This window comes from Danio rerio, chromosome 19 (assembly GCF_052040795.2).
Source record: "Danio rerio strain M-AB ecotype USA chromosome 19, GRCz13ab, whole genome shotgun sequence".
NCBI lineage: Eukaryota > Metazoa > Chordata > Actinopteri > Cypriniformes > Danionidae > Danio > Danio rerio.
The window spans coordinates 33,398,542-33,419,587 of NC_141039.2; the positions used below are offsets into that span (position 1 = coordinate 33,398,542).

General features: G+C 39.1%; 1 long non-coding RNA gene across 4 annotated transcripts in view; it reads left to right on the forward strand.

Annotated features, from left to right (window-relative positions):
* Positions 1-21,046, forward strand: part of LOC141379126 (uncharacterized) — a 113,766-nt gene that overhangs the window by 15,112 nt on the left and 77,608 nt on the right. For 3 of the 4 annotated variants that reach the window (XR_015516926.2, XR_015516927.2, XR_015516923.2), the window contains exon 2: positions 10,022-10,099. The exons of the other annotated variant lie outside the window; for it this stretch is intronic. This is a non-coding gene — a long non-coding RNA (uncharacterized LOC141379126). The remainder of the gene's footprint in view (positions 1-10,021; positions 10,100-21,046) is intronic. 4 annotated transcript variants of the gene reach the window in all.

Here is a 21,046-nt window from a genome sequence, read left to right on the forward strand (position 1 = left end):
TCCGGAGACAGGAAACCCCCGCATCCAGAAACGCACAGTCGGAGCGCCATCCTGAAAAGGACGTGCTGCACGACTGTGTTGCTCTTTTAGGAAAGTTGCAACTATACGCACCGCTCTGGAGGACCGGACCCAAAGAACCGCAGGCAAGGGAGTAACCCAGCTCGACCGTCTGCCACCGCGAAGACCCACTCTGGACCGGGAGACACACTCGTTCGCTCTGAAGTGCTGATCAGCAAGAGGAACCCTCATCGACTCACTCAGAAAGGATCTGAAGCGAAAAGGATGGCGTCTGCTGGCTTCAGGTGTGCTTATATGCTGAGATAATTGCAGATGTCGCACACCTGCGCAAGCTTACGCTGCCAATTAATTTCATTCATTGGCCCGTTCAATACTCTCCAGATAAGCGGCTTCTGATCCGAATCCTCCCATTCATGGCACTGAAGTTCCCCAACCGAAGGGGAACAGTAAATATTCATTTAGACATTTTTTCTACAAAAATATTTTACATTATAACTCATTTTATAGTATTTTCTATTTTTAAAAGCATACTTAGTGATAGGGCTGCGTCGATATCACAATGTGTGAATTTGCAATAGTCCGATCGCAGGATCTGCAATGTCAAGTTGAGATTTTAGTTAATCAGCATCACAGTTCAGAATGTGATTTGGGTTCATCACAAATTTTAACTCTATAAAATAAAGTAGAATATTTTAATTTTAATGTGTTTTTGAGACTCTTGACTGTGTAAGATTTAAAGGGCCCTGACAACCCCCTCTTTCGGTTCGGTCTACCTTAGAGTTTTCAAAAAAAGCATCATAATGGGCGTGGAGCTCCGTGATCAGAGGCAGGAGTGGGCGTGGCCAGCAGAGCAGGGGAGAAGGAGAGGAGCGAACGACTGTTGTCAGTCCGGTCAGCTCACAAAATGAGACAAACCGTGAGGAGACGCATTATTTTATTGTTTACAAAGTTAAACTGCAGAGAAATAAACAGTAATTTAATGCCCTGCTACATTTGTTGTTCGTAATTTCATATACACACAACCACAATTTAAATCTTTATAAAAATAATCGTGTCCATATAAACACTATAAATGAGGACTTCCATATTCATACTGCTCTCCCGACAAAAATGCTTGCTGCACACAAACAGCTTTGCTGTATCAGCCCTGACAGGATCATGGGAAAAAACATGCAACAAACCCCATGGATCATGGAAACAAACACATACGACCCTTCATGAACAGCTAAGACTTTGCTGTGGGTCCGTTGAAGCGGTCTCACCCAGTCATCAACATAGGGTCTCACAGTTTGGCACTGGCAGGACTGTGTCTTGCCTTCATAAAGCACAAGCAGTCATGAATAATTAAGAAGCCGCCTCTGCTCATAGGATAAGAAAACTCTGCTACGAATAATAATGAGAAAACGACGCATCATCTTTGCACTTGCAGTTTTGCGCTACGTCGCTGATTTTGATCATGTCCCAAAAATAATTTTAAACCCGGAAACTGAAATTAGCCTAGAATAGCTCAAAATTATCCAGTTTTCCCTACAATTAAAGCTAACAGGTGCTAACATTGTCTTAAGTGATGCTCAACTAACACAATTTTGTTAAAATCTCAAAAAAAAAAAAATACTCAAGGGGGTCTTGAACCTTTAAGCAAACTTAAACCAAGATGTTATAAAAGTAAATAAACCAAAATGAATTGTATTTAATCATGTATACAAATGAAGACTCTATACAGTGTTGTTTTATATAATATTATTGGATTTCTGTACCTCAGTACATTAAGATTCCACAGAAAACCATAAAATGAATTTGTATCTGTTCAACTATATTTTATTTTATTCAGATACTCCTCTACAAAACAATCCCAATCAATGTAAATTGATGAATGAATTTCAAATAGAGTTATAAGTATCAGTAAAAGTATCTTGTGAAATTATATTCATAGCGCAATATATATCACAGAGAAACTAAATATCGCAATGTCACTTTTTGTCCAATATCATGCAGCCCTTGGTGAGCACAAGAGGGTGGTTTGAAAAACACTGAGTCTGTGATATGCTTAATTTGGCATGTTTTTCAATCTTTCTACAAATGTGTCTACGATTTATATACAAACTTGTTAGTACAAATTCATTGACTCAGATGTTTGCATGTTTTTGGTAAAGGCCCACATCAGTAATTCCTGTATATGTAGGTGCACAGGATGTTTTGATGTCTATATTTCTAAAATCTTGCTTGATAGTGGAGACGAATGACTGGGGTTTCTATATCAAACCTTTTCACGCTTGTTCACATGCTCAGGAGTGACTGTGTGTGGGCAAATGAATCTGTAGTCAAAGCAAAACACTTGTGAACTTTATAATGACTGTTTTGACTCTGGCTGGCACACAGATACTCATTAAACCGTACCAGACTCTGTGAATATACCATGCCTGTTCTTCTCGGCACAAAGTCATCCAACTGTTCTGGCGCTCTGATTGAATCTGACTTTATTTAATCAGGTACTGTGGAGATGAAAGATTCAAGTACAGATCAATCTGCACAGATTGCCCCCTTAGCACGTCCTCTTATTCTATGAAAATGCAGCTTTCTCTGATGGAAAATTACTTAGGAAATGTATGTAAGACTTCAGAGAATATTAAAGTAGATTATTTGCCACTAAAACAGCTACAGTAGGATTGATTGAAATGTGTTTCTTGCATGGTTTGGCTAATGCCTATTGTGGCTATCCAGCAAACAATTTTGTGTTTAATAGATGTCTAATAGACATAGACAGCTTGGCTAAAACAAGGCTAAACTTGGTCTGTTAGTGAAAATCTAATAGACATCCAAGAATAGCCTAAACTAGTCTAGTTGTCAAATAGACAGATAAGACAGACTTCATATGTAGTCATTCATTTCTGTTTATTTGACAACTTCTCTAGTTTTGGCCTATTCTTAGATGCCTGTTAGATTTTAACTGACAGCCCAAATTTAGTCTTGTTTAAGCCCAGACAACTATGTTTAGACGTCTACTAGACATCCATTAGACATCTTTTAAAAACAAAAAATGCTTGCTGGGCAATGGCTGATTCGACTGACTGCTTTCCCTGTGGTTTCACAAGAAACCAAAACTAAGAAATTATGACAACATATGAAGCAATATCCGCAAATTGTAGGGTTTAAAATGTATTCAAATATATCGCTAGCTTGTAGTAATATAACAAGGCAAAAATGAGTATAAAATTCAATCCAAAACCATTAAAATTTGTTAATCCTCAGAATAATTGTTTTATTGAATATAAGAGATTTTTGTCCCTGGAGTGAAGGCCTGTTCACTCAATGTTTCATATCAAAACTTTCTTAAAGAGATTAAAAAGTAAGTCCATATAAATAGAGCGATTTAAAGAAAGCCTCTTGCATCACACAGGTATGCTTGAGCTTCTTTTTATTTTCTATGATCAAGGTTTTTACGTGAATAAAATCTTTGCTGTATATTGTGATATATATATATATATATATATATATATATATATATATATATATATATATATATATATATATATATATATATATATATATATATATATATATATAAGGGGTGTTTTTACTTGGAAATCTTGTAGATGATCAGGAAAAAAAAGAGCATCTTCATAAACTGATAGAGTTTCAACAGTTTCTAATAATTTGCATGTATTTTTAGGATTACTGAATGTTATGCGACTGTGTTTTATTCTGAACTTTACACTTTAGCAAAATACAAGTGCTAAAATTTGTTATATCATTTAGTTTGTTGGAATTTGAAGTTTAATGTTATTCATTAGGCTGAATCTTGGTTGCTTAATGATACTGGGTTAAATAAACAAAACTGACAATGTCAAGCAGTTGATGTCAATATTTTATTTGCCAAAAATGGTAGACTGCAGGAACATGTTTGTCTGTAAGCATTTCTTATTTAGGCTTGGCTTGCCGTATTAATGCCCTCTGCAAGCCATGTGTCAGACAAAATCAGATTATATCATAATAATCTTTAAGTAATACTTGTGATTTTTCAGGTGTAACGAATATTCTACAGTAGTGCTACAATTGCTTGACAAAACCTTATATGCAAAAAATGTTTTTTTTTTTTTTTGACAGCCCTGACTTTCAATCCACTTGTTAAGTCGTGATGTATGAAATACTATTGCGGTGCAAGCCACTTCTCATTTGAATTGAGAAAATATTTGTTTATGACCAATTTTTAGTCATCACACATTAAAGTGAATCTTATATAAAATCATGTTTTACACAACAGTCTCTGGAGTTTATTTATAGAGCACTTTAAAAACACAGAAGTCAGCCAAGGTGCTGTACAGAAAATATACAAAAAAATAAACATAATAGTGTATTAAATACAAAATTAAATTTAAGCTAAACTACCTAAAAAGGCATAGAAATTAAAATAACCAGGTATTAAGATCAGGTGTCGAATGCAAACAACAACAACAACAACAAAAAAAAGTTTAAAGAGCTGAATTAAATGAGACCACGGAAGGGGAAATGTGGTCATATTTGTGAGTACCAGTTAACAGGCATGCTGCAGCATTTTGCACTATTTGCAAACGGGCAATAGCTGACCTGCTACTCCCCACATACAATGCATTACAGTAATCTAACCTAGTGGTCACAAAAGCATGGATTACTGTCTCAAACTGTTGTTTTTGGTAGATTGCTTTATTTTTGCTAGCTTGTCATAGACATCAATATTTAAACAAAATATAAACAATGAATCACTTTCTGACCATCTGATATTAAGCATGGATATTTATTGTTATTGTGATAATTCAATGTAGTACAGCTTTTTGTAAATGTTTATTATTACCTGTTTATTGAGCCTCCCTATACAGTTTAATAGAGCAGTTGGACCACTTTGAGTTATGTCAGACTTAACAATAGGATTGATGGGAAAATATTTTACATTTGTTAAAAATATCTTAGTTTGACAAGCAAAAGTCGAAAAACAAGAATCTGAGCCAATGATGAAAATACTTTTAGGTGAAGTAATAGTGTAAGGAAGTAATGGAGAATCTCAGATAAACTCTTACTGCCACATTTTTTTTTTAAATAAAAACTTTTGTAACAACTTTACTGAATTAAAATGCAATTAGATTAAAAAAAAAAACAATGCAGAATTTTGAATCAGACACTTTAAGAGCTTTTGTGAGCAACTGCAACAAACAAACAGTACGTCCGTGTGTACAGTCTCCATATCTGTTTTCTGGGATAAAAAAACTGTCTGTACAGAGTTCAAGCACACAAAGTTGCGAAACTGAAAGTGCTGTAATCTTTGTTTTTCCTCTGTAAATCTATAACACATAACAGTCTGTGCTGGTAGCAGGAATGTGGCGGTTTAGTCTGACTCAAGCGTGACGTGGTGGTTCCCGGCAGATCGTGACTGCTCTTTACACTTCTGGAAATAATACAGGGAATCCGCAGCCGCTGTGGGTGGCCTGGCAAACTGAATATCAGCAGGCACTTTACTTTACACACACACCAATAAGTGTCTGTGGTCAGAGTAAAGTGCTTTTATATACATGCAAAGAAGGGGAGAGACACATAATGGCTTTTATATTTTACAAGGCCATTACATGTGTCCTTGCTTCTGAGCAGCAGGCATTCTGTATACACTTTCGATGTGTTTTTATTGTATTTGACATTTTTGATCATGAAAGGTGCAAATCTAATTACCAGAATTCCCTTTGATGCTGAAGGGATTTAACCCAAAACACTCGTGAGGATGATAAGGATTCACTATATTGCCTTGTTGAAGGTTATTAGCAGATCATGATATAGTTATAAAGTGTTTTTTTGGGTGTTAACTGATTACTGATCAATGCAAATCAGAAATTCAAGTGATTATGGTTCAAGAGAACATAACTTTTCAATTGTCTGACTGTGAGCGATATTTAACTGAGGGGAGAAAGCTGTCACACATTAACTTTTAACAGTGAATGTAAATAACCCTGGCTGTTTGAAGCTATGGGGTTCAAAATAGGTCTTGAACTGTAGCAACTTTAGTTGTAGTTAAAGTCTGCATAAAATCTATTTACTCATATTATTTTTTTATGTATAGTAGTGCTTTTATTATGTATAGTAGTGCGACATGTGCACGTAGGGTTGGGTTGATAAGGGATATTATATCGAATCGCAAAAAAATTTGAGTCACTAGCTCTGGACTTTTTTTACTCTATGTTGATCTAAAAGAAAAATCACACAGCAGAAATGTTTTCCAATGGGAATCTAAAACCTTCCCTTAAAAGTTAATAGTTGACTTCTTAAAAAAGTCAGTCCACTGTTAAACATTTTATTGCAGTTTGGCAGTAATTTACTGTCAGCACTATTGCCAGCAAGTTACCACAACTCCCCCTTTACAACAGTAACTTACCTAAAAATGTGTTTTACAGTAGGGTCCTATACTGCATTTTCATTTTACATAAGGCTACTTATTTTTCATTAACTGTCCAAATAAGGCCACGTATTTTACTGCAACTTATTTATATGATAAAACACCCTTTACCACTATTAAATTTTTTTCAGAATGACAATTTTTACATTACCAGCAGTATACAAACCATTATTTTTACTATTTACTATTGAATTTAATAATTTCCAAATAAGTGACAAGATCGTGTACACTATGGTAATTATTCACTTAAAATGGTTTACAAATGAAATTTTCATTAACCAATCTATTTTAAATGCATTTTGTAATACAAGATGTTAATTTATATTTTTTCATTAACTGTCTAATTTTTGTCTTCAACTACAGTAGCAGTACTTGAGTACTTTGATTACAGTAGAATACCGCAAATTCCTAATATGCAGTAAGTTACTGTAAACGTTTTAAAATGACTAACAATGAAGTGCATATTACAGCAGTGAACTTTAAAGAATGTATGTGGTATTTTACTGGGTGTTTTTGCAGTAAATGTCTATAAACTTGTGGTAAAGTCTAACAATGTAACTTGGAACTGTTTGAAAGGTTGACTTAACTTATTTATAATTCAGTTGCTTAATCATTATAAGGCAAATGTTTACTCACTTTTTCAAATGAAGTTAAATAAGCACTTTAAATGCAACAAGTTTACTTATTTTTTCGAAAGTAAAGTCAATTAATCGCTTTGGTGTGCCAAAGCCAAAATAATGGTATCAGATTTAGGTCATTGATTGGATCATGGAAGTGTGTGCTTAAAGGGCCATGACACCCCCTTCTTTTTGTGCAGGTCTACCTCAGAATCCTTTTCAAAAGATGCATCATAATAGGTGTGGAGCTCTACGAGCAAAAGGCAGGAGTGCGCGTGGCCAGCAGGGAGAAGGAGGGGAGCGAAAAAAAAAGAGACACAAACCATGAGGAGACGCATGATTATATAGTTTACAGTTATTTAATGTCCTAAAATTTGTTATTCGTAGTTTCATATACACCACAATTTATATCATTATAAAGATATTTGTGTTCATATAAACACTATAAATGAGGACTTATCCCTCAATCCCCGGGTCTGAATGCAGACTCAGTGCAGCAGGTCTCTCGCCCTGTCACATTTAACCAATAGCCCTGTTGTTAATCTAGATTCTAGAGGATTTAGGCAAACACAGCAGCACAGCAAAGTGTCTAAATGTGAACAAACTCCTGATAAAAGACAAAGTCCGCCATTCTCCAATTCTCGTACTGCTCTCCCGACAAAAATGCTTGCTGCACAACAGCTTTGCTGTACAACAGCTTTGCTGTATCGGCCTTGACAGCATCGCAGGGAAAAACATGCAACAAACCTCGTGGATCATGGAAACAAACACATACAAACCTTCATGAAAGACTAAATACTGTGTGCCGTGGGTCAGTGGTCGCAGTCTCACCCAGTCATCAACGTGTCTCACAGCTTGGCACTGGCAGGTCTGTGTCTTGCCTTCGGAAAGCACACGCAGTCATGAATAATTAAGAAGCCGGCTCTTCTCATAGTATAAGAAAACTCTGCTATGAATAATAATGAGAAACTGACGTGTCATGTTTGCACTTGCAGTTTTGCGCTACGTCGCTGATTTTGATCCCATCCCAAAAATTATTTTAAACACGGAAACTGAAATTAGCTGACAAAATTATCAATTTTTTTCCACAATTAAAGCTAACAGGTGCTAACATTGTCTTAACTGATGCTCAACACACAAAAATCTGTTAACATCTCAAAAAAAGTACTCGAGGGTTTTGTGAACCTTTAATACCAGAATAGAGTAGGATTAGTTAGACTGTGGAGATTAAAAGGGAAGTTTTGACAACAATTATTGTTGTTTGTTGTTGAAACTGTGGTACTTGGTCCCTCTTAAAAGGCAAGTGAGTGGTTATCAGTACTGTCAAAAAATAAAACATATTTCCCTGTGACTGATGATGACACAATGATGTCTTATATAGAAAAAATTATTGGTTCATGCAAGATCCTGTACATTATTTACAACATTATTACGTTAATCAACAGAATTGGCAAGTCCTGAGCATGTTTTCAGTGGTCTGGCTTTCGGTGACCCAATTTTGGATTTTAAATATCAGATATGCAATTTGTAAAAATCACATAAGTTCAAAGGATTCCTCATTTAGAAATAAATCTAAGTTGAATCAGGTACGGGCGACGCGGTGAGGCAGTGGGTTGCACGTTAGCCTCACAGCAAAAAGGTCGCTGGTTCGAGCCTTGGCCGGGTCAGTTGGCATTTCGGTGTGGAGTTTGCATGTTCTCCCCTTGTTTGCGTGGGTTTCGCCCGGTGCTCCGGTTTCACCCACAAGTCCAAAGACGTGGTACAGGTGAATTGGGTATGCTAAAATTGACCGTAAGTGTATGAGTGTGAGTGAGTGTGTATGGATGTTTCCCAGTGATGGGTTGCAGCTGGAAAGGCATCCGCTGCGTAAAACCATATGATGGATAAGTTGGCAGTTCATTCCGCTGTGGCGACCCCAGATTAATAAAAGTACAAATCCAAAAAGAAAAGGAATTAATGAATCAGGTACATGCATTTGTGTTTGTGATGTCATTGGACAAAATATCTATCACTAAAAAGTGACAGTGGCAACAAATTGTTTTGTTTAATTTACAAAGTCTTATTAGCTGTAAAAACATACTTCCCTATTTTTCATATAGTTTTTAGAAGTATTTTTCATATAGTTAGTAGAAGTATGTTTTTCCAATGAGTCTGGGTACCATTTTTGTCAGCAGATAAAAAAAGACTTAAAATATTTACTTTAAGCACCTCTGAAATTTTTAAGAGCGAATTTTAATAATTTAAGAACACATTTGCATGTGCATGCAGCGTGATTATGCAGGTAAACTACTGTTTGTTTGTTTTTTAGGGTTATTTATTTGAATTGAATATATTTTTCATATTATTTAATCATTGTTTCAGTTTTTTATTAACTCTGTCTTTCAAAAATTCCAGTTTGGGAAACCCTGTCTTATCCTAATTATATTTTCCTGATTTTGTAAAAAGTGATTTGCCATTACAGAACTAAAAACGAAAAAAAAAAGTGTATAAAGAAAATAAATAGATGTGATTAGATGTTGATTTTAAACTGAACCGTATTCTCATAGTCATAATCTTGAAAAATGTCAAACTCCTACAGAGACGTCAGACCCATGTGGCGATGCCTACCGGCCTTTCTGTCTATCTGTCTGTCGGTTGGTTTCCTGTTTGTTAAAGTACATCCTAAAAAAGTGAGACCCTTAGATGAAGGTTCATCAACCCCAAGTGTCCCTCCTGGTGCACAGAAAAAACAACTCTCTGGCCGAGGATCAGACACTGCCTCAAGCAAAGACTGAACTATTTCAATAAAACAAGGGCACGCTTTACTTTGATCTCACAAGATCTCACTGTCTATTACTATTCTTTTATTATTTTTGCTTTGATTTAGTCCTCAGCCTCTGTCCAGATGTTATTTTGAGTTATTGGAGATGGTTTTATTTCACCATTTAATTAAATGCTCATCTTTTTCCTTATTATTGTTTTTTTTCTTTCACAGAAATCATACACTCTCTTACTGTACAACAAGTACAAGTGAAACAACAAGACAAGGGTCAAGATGGACCTAATAAAAACAGCTTAGTTCTGGTTTTATGGTGTAATTGGTTGAATTTATGCTGGCATTTTTCACTGTTTGTTTCAATTTGCTTGTCTGTGTTCACTGCGTTTCAGCCTGTCAGTCTGTGTGTTGCTTGGCAACAGAACAGTTGATCACACTTTGGGTTCTTTTGAAACTATTTTCAAAGAACAAAAATGAAATGGCTGGCCATGTCATGCCTAAAATGCAAGCTAAAATGCATGTCAATATTAAAGGGATACACACACACACACACACACACACACACAAATGGAATTATTTTATTATTTACATACCCTCATAAATGTTTAAATCTATATAATTTATGCCTGTCAAAATAATGTTTTTTTTTTTTGTTTTGTTTTTTTACTTAAATGTATTTAAATTGGTTGTTGCACAGTGCAATTTACTTCTTAAAGTAGTAATAATGATAATATTGTTAAATAAATTTTTTATCATTAAAATGGAGTTTATAAAATGTCCAAAAAATATACTGGGCATTGGTTTGGAATGACACAAGGGAGTAAATGAATATTTTTTCTTTATATAAGTTCTTAATTTAAATCTTTAAATAAATTGTTGTTTGAAAATAACATGGCATAAAATTAATCATGAAGTAATTATGTCACGGTTGCAGGTTTGTGCGCTCTTCCGGAATGTCTGTGTGATCATGTGGGTTTGTTTTGCTTTTGTGGCCCACGTGTGTTGTTTTGGTCACGTGGCCTTACGTCACTCCGCTGGATTGATTTTTCGCCAGCTGAATTACATCATCGTGACTATTTAAGTGCTACGTGTTTAATGTTCATTGTCAGTTCGTTACGTGTGCTCATGTGTGTCTCTCTGTCTGTGCTCAGGACCGTGAGGAGCTTCTGCTAGAGCCTGATTTCCTGTTCGATTCCTGTCCTGTTCCCCTAGCCTTAGCACCTCACTCTTTTGTTACATCCTGCCTTTTTTGAGTTTGACTGTGTTTAATAAATTACTTTGTTCACTCGCTATTGGATCCACCCGAACATTTATTTTGAGCGTGACAAAACGAACTGACCTTTACCATGGATCCAGCGAGTACTTCTCAGATATCGGAGTTCCTTACTGCTAGCAACGCCAGGATCGATCGCCAGGACGAGGCTTTAGCCACGACTGCACAGGCTATCCAGGCCTTGGTTGGTCAGGTGTCGTTACTCACTACGCAGGTCCAACAGCTGATTTCCGGAACAACACAAGGGGAGCCTGCACCAGCTCCGGAGGTGATACCTGCGCCGGTGACTGCCAGTGCTAACTTGGGCGTTGGTCGCTCAGTTGAGCCTCGCCTTCCTCCGCCGACCTGCTATGCTGGGGAGCCTCACTTATGCCGGTCCTTCTTAGCCAAATGCTCCCTGTACTTCTCCCTGCAGCCATCTTTGTTTTCCTCAGAGCAGGCCAAGGTGGCGTTCGTCATCACTCTCCTTTCAGGAAGGGCGGCTCAATGGGGAACCACAGCATGGGAGAAGAAATTACCCTGTTGTTCTTCGTTCGACCTGTTCTCAAAGGAACTAAAAAAGGTCTTTGATCGGGCCGCCTCTGGGAGAGAGGCCGCTCGAGTCCTCGCTGAGCTCCGCCAGGGGAATCGGAGCGTGGCGGACTATTCCATTGAGTTCCGCACGTTGGCTGCTGAATCCGGCTGGAACGCGGAGGCTCAATGGGACATGTTCCTTCATGGCCTTTCGGATCGTCTTCAGGACGAGATCTACTCCCTAGATCTTCCCAAGACCCTCGACGAGCTAGTGGATTTGGCCATCCGGGTGGACTCCAGACTGCTTCGCCGTGAGAGTCGCATGCGGCAAAACAGGTTTCCGGATCCTGTCCCTGACTCGCCGGTCTCGCCGATGGCACCGGAAGTTGGGAGCGTTGACCCGGAACCCATGCAGTTGGGCAGATCCCGCTTGTCCGTAGAGGAGAAGCGCCGGCGAAGAACGGAGGGACTCTGTCTCTACTGCGGTGGGGCGGGGCATCGGGTGGCTTCCTGTCCCGTAAAAGTCAACACCCATCAGTAGGTAAGAGGTTACTGATGGGTGAAATTAATTTGGACAAATCCTCTACGTCTGCCACTATACTGCCCGTCTCCTTATCATGGGGTTCCGGAACTCAAGACACACAGGCGCTCGTCGATTCCGGGGCGGAGGGAAACTTCATTGACTCTGGTTTCGCTTTCAGTTTTAAACTTCCGGTTATTGCACTGTCACAACCCATTGCAGTACGCGCACTCAGCGGACTTTCCCTTCCCACTATCACTCACTCCACCAAACCCATAAAGCTGATCACGTCTGGAAATCATGTTGAACACATTTCATTTTTTTTAACAGACTGTTCTAACACACCAGTGGTTTTAGGTCATCCTTGGTTAATTCTTCATAAGCCTCACATTAACTGGGGTCTTAATGCCATACTTTCGTGGAGTGAGAACTGTCATCAGTCTTGTCTTTCGTCTGCTCGTTCTGCTGTTTCTTGTTCTGTGTTTCAGGAGGAGCGCATGGACCTGTCAAACGTGCCCAGTGAGTACCTCGACCTGAAGAGAGTGTTCAGTAAGTCTCGAGCTGCTTCACTGCCTCCTCACCGTCCCTATGACTGTGCAATAGATTTATTGCCAGGTACGTCTCCGCCTAAAGGCAAGTTATACTCTCTTTCTATTCCTGAGAGGGAGGCCATGGAGAAATATATTTCTGATTCTCTAGCGGCCAAGATCATACGGCCCTCTTCTTCACCGGCGGGGGCGGGGTTCTTTTTCGTGAAAAAGAAGGATGGGTCCCTTAGACCCTGCATTGACTATCGAGGGCTGAACAGCATCACGGTGAAGAATACATATCCTTTGCCGCTGATGTCTTCAGCGTTCGAGCGTCTGCAGGGGGCTTCGTTTTTCACGAAATTAGATCTCCGCAACGCATATCATTTGGTTCGCATGAAGCAGGGTCATGAGTGGAAAACCGCGTTTTTGACCCCCAGGGGGCATTTTGAATATTGTGTTCTTCCTTTTGGGCTTTCTAATGCTCCTGCGGTTTTCCAAGCACTCGTAAATGACGTGTTGCGAGATATGATAGATCAGTTTATTTATGTCTACCTGGATGACATTCTGATTTTTTCTCGTTCTCTCCAGGAACATGTGCAGCACGTCAGGCGAGTGCTTCAGCGGCTGCTAGAGAATGGGCTTTTTGTCAAGGCGGAGAAATGCGTGTTCCATGCACAGTCTGTTCCCTTTCTAGGACACATTGTGTCAGTCGAGGGGGTGCGCATGGATCCAGAGAAAGTTCAGGCTGTGGTGAATTGGCCAATCCCCGAGTCTCGTAAGGCCCTGCAGAGATTTCTGGGCTTCGCCAATTTTTACCGGCGTTTTATTCGCAATTTCAGCCAGCTCGCCGCCCCTCTGACGTCCTTAACCTCCTCCAAAACTCCCTTCAGGTGGTCGATCGCAGCACAGGCTGCATTCTCCAATCTGAAGAGCCGCTTTGTTTCAGCTCCTATTTTAGTGACACCTGATCCCTCCCGGCAGTTTGTGGTGGAGGTTGACGCGTCAGAGGTGGGGGTGGGCGCTATCCTGTCCCAGCGCGCCGCCTCGGATGACAGAATTCATCCGTGCGCGTTTTTCTCTCACCGATTATCTCCCGCAGAACGTAATTACGACATTGGTAATAGGGAGTTGTTGGCTGTCAAACTCGCTTTGGAGGAGTGGCGTCATTGGTTGGAGGGTTCGGGGGTTCCCTTTATCGTTTGGACCGATCATAAGAACCTTGAATACATCAGGTCCGCCAAACGACTCAGCTCCAGGCAGGCTCGGTGGGCATTATTTTTCGGTCGTTTCGATTTTACCATCTCTTATCGGCCGGGTTCCAAAAACATCAAACCCGACGCGTTATCCCGTCTTTTTGATTTTTCCGAGCGCAATACGTCTCTTGAGCCCATCGTTCCCCAGAGGATTTGTATTTCTGCTGTGACATGGGAGATCGAGAGCAGGGTCCGCACAGCCCTGGATGGGGTAACGCCCCCGGCCGGATGCCCACCCAGTTGTTTGTTTGTGCCGGAGGAGATTCGGTCTGACGTCATTCGGTGGGGACATTCCTCCAAAGTGGCTTGTCATCCGGGGGTGAGTCGTACATTATTTTTGGTTAAACAGCGATTCTGGTGGCCAGCTATGGCACGGGACATACGCGAGTTTGTTTTGGCCTGTTCTGTTTGTGCTGTTTCTAAGACTTCTAATCGCCCTCCCGCTGGACTCCTTCAGCCGCTGTCAGTGCCTTCGAGACCCTGGTCGCACATTTCGCTAGATTTCGTCACCGGGCTCCCGCCGTCTGGTGGCAATACGGTTGTTTTGACCGTTGTGGACCGGTTCTCGAAGGCAGCTCATTTTATTCCTCTGCCCAAATTACCCTCAGCCAGAGAGACAGCGGATGCTGTCATTAATCACGTCTTTCGCATTCATGGCCTCCCGACGGACGTGGTTTCTGACAGGGGGCCCCAGTTTGTCTCTAAATTTTGGAGAGAATTTTGTCATTTATTGGGAGCGACTGTAAGTCTTTCTTCTGGGTTTCATCCTCAGAGTAACGGACAAACTGAGAGGGCAAACCAAGATCTCGAGCGAATGTTACGTTGTTTGGTTTCCCAGAATCCCTCCTCTTGGAGTCAGCAGCTCCCATGGGTGGAGTACGCACACAATTCATTACCAGTGTCGGCTACGGGCCTTTCTCCGTTTCAGTGTAGTTTAGGTTACCAGCCACCAGCTTTTCCCAGTCTGGAATCCGAAGTCGCGGTCCCCTCCGCCCACGCCTTTGTCCAGAGGTGTCGACGCACTTGGAACAGGGCCAGGCAGACCCTCCTCCAAGTGGGTGCGCGCACTAAGGCTAAAGCCGATCGCCACCGGTCGAAGCCTCCCGTTTACGTCGTCGGTCAAAAAGTGTGGCTTTCAACTAAGAATATTCCCTTGCGTTCCGTATGTAATAAACTTGCACCCAAATTTATTGGCCCATTCACTGTCATCAAGATCATTAGTCCGGTGGCAGTCCGCCTCAAACTTCCTCCAGCGTACAGGAGAATTCATCCCGTGTTCCATGTTTCCAAATTAAAGCCCGTTTTTCATACGGCGATTAATCCGCCCACTCCGGTTCCCCCCCCGCCGCGTCTCGTAGATGGGGAGACCGTTTATTCGGTTAAGCGCATTCTGGACTCAAGACGGAGGGGGCGAGGATTTCAGTACTTGGTGGACTGGGAAGGTTATGGTGCGGAGGAGAGGAGTTGGGTCCCTGCAAAGGACATATTGGATCACTCTCTTATCGATGATTACAATCGCCAGGTAAGCGCTTCTGGGAGCACCAGGAGGTGCTCTTGAGAGAGGGGTAATGTCACGGTTGCAGGTTTGTGCGCTCTTCCGGAATGTCTGTGTGATCATGTGGGTTTGTTTTGCTTTTGTGGCCCACGTGTGTTGTTTTGGTCACGTGGCCTTACGTCACTCCGCTGGATTGATTTTTCGCCAGCTGAATTACATCATCGTGACTATTTAAGTGCTACGTGTTTAATGTTCATTGTCAGTTCGTTACGTGTGCTCATGTGTGTCTCTCTGTCTGTGCTCAGGACCGTGAGGAGCTTCTGCTAGAGCCTGATTTCCTGTTCGATTCCTGTCCTGTTCCCCTAGCTTTAGCACCTCACTCTTTTGTTACATCCTGCCTTTTTTGAGTTTGACTGTGTTTAATAAATTACTTTGTTCACTCGCTATTGGATCCACCCGAACATTTATTTTGAGCGTGACAAATTAAAAAAAATGCAAATAAAAATAAACAGAGTTCAAACGAGTCAAATTAGGTTCACACACACACACATACACACACACACACACACACACACACACACACACACACACACACACACACACACACACACACACACACACACAGTTGAAGTCAGAATTATTAGCCCCCTTTGAATTTTATTTCTTTTAGGTATTTTCCAAATGATGTTTAACAGAGCAAAGAAATTTTCACAGTATGTCTGATAATATTTTTTCTTCTGGAGAAAGTCTGTTTTGTTTGATTTCAGCTAGAATAAAATATGTTTTTATTTTTTTTAAACCATTTTAAGGTCAAAGATATTAGCCCCTTTAAGCTAATTTTTCCCCAACTGTCTACAGAACTATTTTACAGTAACTTGCCTAGATAACCTGTTAAGCCTTTAAATATCACTTTAAGCTGTATAGAAGTGTCTTGAAAAATATCTAGTAAAATATTATTTACTGTCATCATGGCAAAGATAAAATAAATCTGTTATTAGAAATGCTTTAATAAAACTTTAATGTTTAGAAATGTGTTGGAAAAATCTGCTCTTTGTTAAACAGAAGTTGGGGGCAAAATAAACAGGGGGCGAATAATTCAGGGGGGCTGATAATTCTGACTTCAACTGTTGGTGTGTGTCTGTTATTATTATTTTGTCAATATCATCTGAAATAGAGCAAAGAGCTGGATAAAGAGCTCTAAAAAAAAGACCAGGTAATTCATAAATGACTATTTTAAGCCCAGTATGTGTAAATGTAAGTTAAAATAAAGGACTAAATAAAGGGGGGAAGATGAAAGGATGTTCCTGTGATCACATCACTGGATCCTGATTCCTCTGATTGGTCCAAATTCAACAAGAATACAAACACAAGCCAAGCACTGGTCTGCCTCACTCAGGCGATTGTGTTTCCATGACAACTCAGGAGGACCACGAATGCAGAGACAAGCCACTACTTTTCTGGTCATCTCTTCCTACTGAATCCAACACACATACACATAAAGTCAAGTCCCATATCAGATGAGTTTTTACATGGTCATTAACTGAGTAATCTACTTTTGACATAAAATAGGTAATTGCACTTTAAAAACATACTGTAAGTTTCAGAACTTAAAGATAGATTTTGTTTAGTATAAAGACAGTTTACAATGAAGACAATCTGCTGTGTATTTAAAAATGCTGCTTCTTGCGTTGTCGTTACATGTTATTACAGCATGTAAGTAATGATTCTCTTTAAACCGTTTATTACCAAGTCTAGCTCCACCCCTTTGGCTATATGTGCTTGGTACCCTTACATTTTTGGGTCCCATATACAGAAAATAATTACACTTTGAACCAATATAAAAATAAATACTGTAAATTGTTACAGCAATTTTTTTTTATCAAAGAATTATTTGACTTTAAAATTTTATTCAATCTAAATCAAAAATATTTATTGTGGTCAAAAAAAAATATAGACACAAAGTAAAAAATATTGTTTAAAATAAAGACACTAAATATGAGCAATTCTGTGCAAATATCAATCTTGCATGAAAAAAATTTTAGTTTTCACCAAAATACGGGAACCATTTCGAAATACTCGAAATACTCAAAAATGCATCTGTCAGGGTTTTCAAACTATTTTATTTGATTTTACCAAAGTGTCACAAGTGACAATTCCACATCTGTCACATCCATAACGGAGAGATGTCACATCCATAACGACACTTTTTTTCTCATAAATCTGAAAATAATATATAAATAAAATCAATATTTGTGTTTTATAGAGAACCAACTCTTACCCTTTTGATTATCATAGTTTCATTTGAGTTGTGCAGTTTAATTCACAGAATTTCTACAAAGTATGTTGTATTCTGTAAACCCGCAGACTTTTTTGCACATCCATAACGCATGTTTATTTTTCTCATTTAAAGTACAAAACATGTTTACAGATTGACATTTTTCTGGTTCTATAACTCTGTGGTCAGTTGTTCTGGAAAATATAAACAAAAGTTTTAATATAATATTAACATATAGTTTCTATGCAAATTTTTGTTTTTGAGTTTTTACTGCAAATGTCACATCCATAACGCTGGAATTGCTCATAAATATTTTTTACTTTAGTACAAAGTAGGAAACTTTTTAAATCTTTGATCAAAGTATAATTTTGCTTTGTACCAACTTTTAAAAATTGCTGTAATTTGTTACAGCAAAATGTACAAATTAATCTCACATTAGCTATGACTTGGTTGAAACAGAAATATGTATTTTAATAATAATCAAAATATCTATCCTGCTCAAGGAAAAAAAACACATTGACTTTTAAAAACGATTGTTTTTATTGGCAATGAATTAAATCAATTGGTTCGACTTGAAATCAAAACCTAAGTAAAATTGTACTTTAGACTATTCGTTTATTCATTCATTCACTCATTCATTTTTCTTCGGCTTAGTCCCTTAATTCATCAAGGGTCACCACAGCGGAATGAACCACTAACTTATCCAACATTTGCTTTACACAGTGGATGCCATTCCAGCTGCAAGCCAGTACTGAAAAACATCCATACACACTCATTACAAATTGAACATCAGATTTGATAGACGAGACTCACAGAACCATAAAGATTTTTACACGCTGTTCACGTCTGTCATCACCAAAAAAGCCTTTTATATTAAGTATTAAATACATTTTAGTAGTTCAGTACATTTTCCTTGTGTAATTTCATTATTACACATATTTGTTTTTGTTTTATTTTTGTGCTTGTATTGTTTTGCCAAAATATGCTTCAATTTCATGTCAACAGCTTTTTTAGAATTTATTTCCTAGAAAAAAAAAAAACATGACATGTTGAATACTTATTCCCCCACTGTATGTCATGCAAGAAGCTGATCAACTTAACACACTATAAAAATGTACTTTGAATAAAAGACGTATAGTTTAATTCTTTTCTAATTTAGAAGTGGTTTAGTTCAGTGGTGCAGCTATTTTGGTACTTCTGAAAGTGGAAATGGAAATAAATAATGTACCGTACTATACTGTAGTGAACCATACTGCTCAGTGGAAATGAGTTATTACCATACACATCTATGGCAGCATGACCATCTGTGCCCTTTCACTATCTCACAGCAGAACTCATTACTTTTAAGTTCTCTCATAATTGACTCGCTGACCGTGTTTAATTGATTGTTTGCTGCTTAACCAATTGGTTGCATGTGAATGCCTGGAAAGTTGGTACTGTCTTGACACTCTTTGGTTCAGGTAATTTGCTTAAGCAGGGAGGTAAAAAGACCACACGCTCCACTACTGAACCAGTTCCGTCTGCCAGGATCACTGTTTTCCCGCACAGATTTGACCTACTTCCAAAGCTGCGTCCCACACGTCTATGAGAGGGAGATAAGGAAGAGGAAAGATGTGATGAGCGAGAGAATTTTAGCTGTCTCTCAGTGGGAGTTCTAAAGGGTTTTCTGCTTTCCTCCGCCATCTGCAAATATCTTCTCTCTAGTACACATTTCAAGTATCAGCTATAAACACAAGGACGAGGTCAACCAAAAAAAGACTATTCTGCCATTTGGTCTTTAGGATGTTGTTCCAAATGCAGCAGAAACGACTGCATTATTACCTGTTTATTACTAGTTAACATTGACCTATTGATAGCTTATGATTAATTTTTGATTCTTGTGCTTCTGAACTTAAGCTCAGGCTTTGATGCTGCTAAGCACATGATATAACAAAGTTTACATGAATTTGGGTGTTTCTGGTATTGCCCTGCCCTAATTTAAGAGATCACAGGCAACATTTGTGGACAAAAATCTGAATTTGGCTCTATATAAATGGGTGCTCTGTAGGGCCCTTTACTTTTTAGTATTTTTGGTTTTGCTTAAGGTCATTAATTGAAGTCTCTTTACCTTCATCATCATTGATTGTATATTAGCTTAAACTGTACCAGATGATTATTTTTAATATTCATAAATATATTTGCAAAATTGCACACTTTTTGTTGGGTTCACATTTTAGTAATTTTAGTTACAGGAACTGCTATTCATTCATTTTCCTTCGACTTAATCCCTTCATTTATCAGGGTTCGCCACTGCCAATTTATCAAGCATATGTTTTTACTCAGCAACCCAGCACTGGGAAACACCATACACTCTCGCATTCATACACGTACACTACATTTTACTTATTCAATTTACCAGGGGCGCTGTTGGCCAGTACGGGCCCATATGAAAACAATCTGGTGGGTGTTGCAAACAAAATTAAAAGTTGGGGGGTGGGGTCGTGGATAAAATTGAAGAGCGGGTGAGGGGTGAGAGGACCCCCTAATAGTAACTTTTGGGGCCCCAAAACACTTAGAATCGTCTTAACTTCCCCCTCCCCCAAACGCCCCTAGCGACACTAATGTCACCTATAGTGTCTTGGGACTGTCGAGAAAAGCCACATGAACCAGTGACCTTCTTGCTGTGAGGTGACCAACATTCTGAATTCTGCTCATTCTAAAAACGTAGCCCTATATACATTTCTGGAGATTGCGAATTATGTAGCCAGAAGTATGTATGGGTGCATTTCATCTTTAAAACGAATGCTACTTGGCGGTACAAGGACGTTTCTTTCCGGGCTGGCAGCTGACCACTTACCTCCGTATGGATGGCTTTGCTGTTGTTACCAGTTTGTCCAGTTGCTTACAGCGTACGTCAGCAGACTTGAGCTGCATAGAGGAGCTGACCACAATGACGATGTCCAATTCCAACACAATCTGATTCGAAGAACGATTCCAGAAAACAGTTAAACAAAAACAAAGGCCGAAAAATAAAATAAACAAGTAAATAACAAGGTGAGAATGTGGTAAAATCTGAAAATGTGGTAAAGATCAGGCTGCCGTAAAGGCTTTTCTTTTTCTTGATTTTTTTCTTTTATCGGTTGGTTGGTCAGTCAGTCAGTCAACAGTGGCCTCCCGTAGATTTGTGAAAAGAAAAAACTGCAAAGAAGCATAGCTCCTAGAATGTATTTGGCGCTCTCCAGAAATTTATATAGGGCTATGTTTTCCGAGTGAGCCTGGGTTGGAGGCAACAGTGCTAACCACTGAGCCACCGTGCTGCCCAGGAATTTATATTGCAGGAACTAAATTAACTCCTTGTCCAAAATAGGGTCTAACACAGTGGAATAGAAACTATAGTGACATGAGT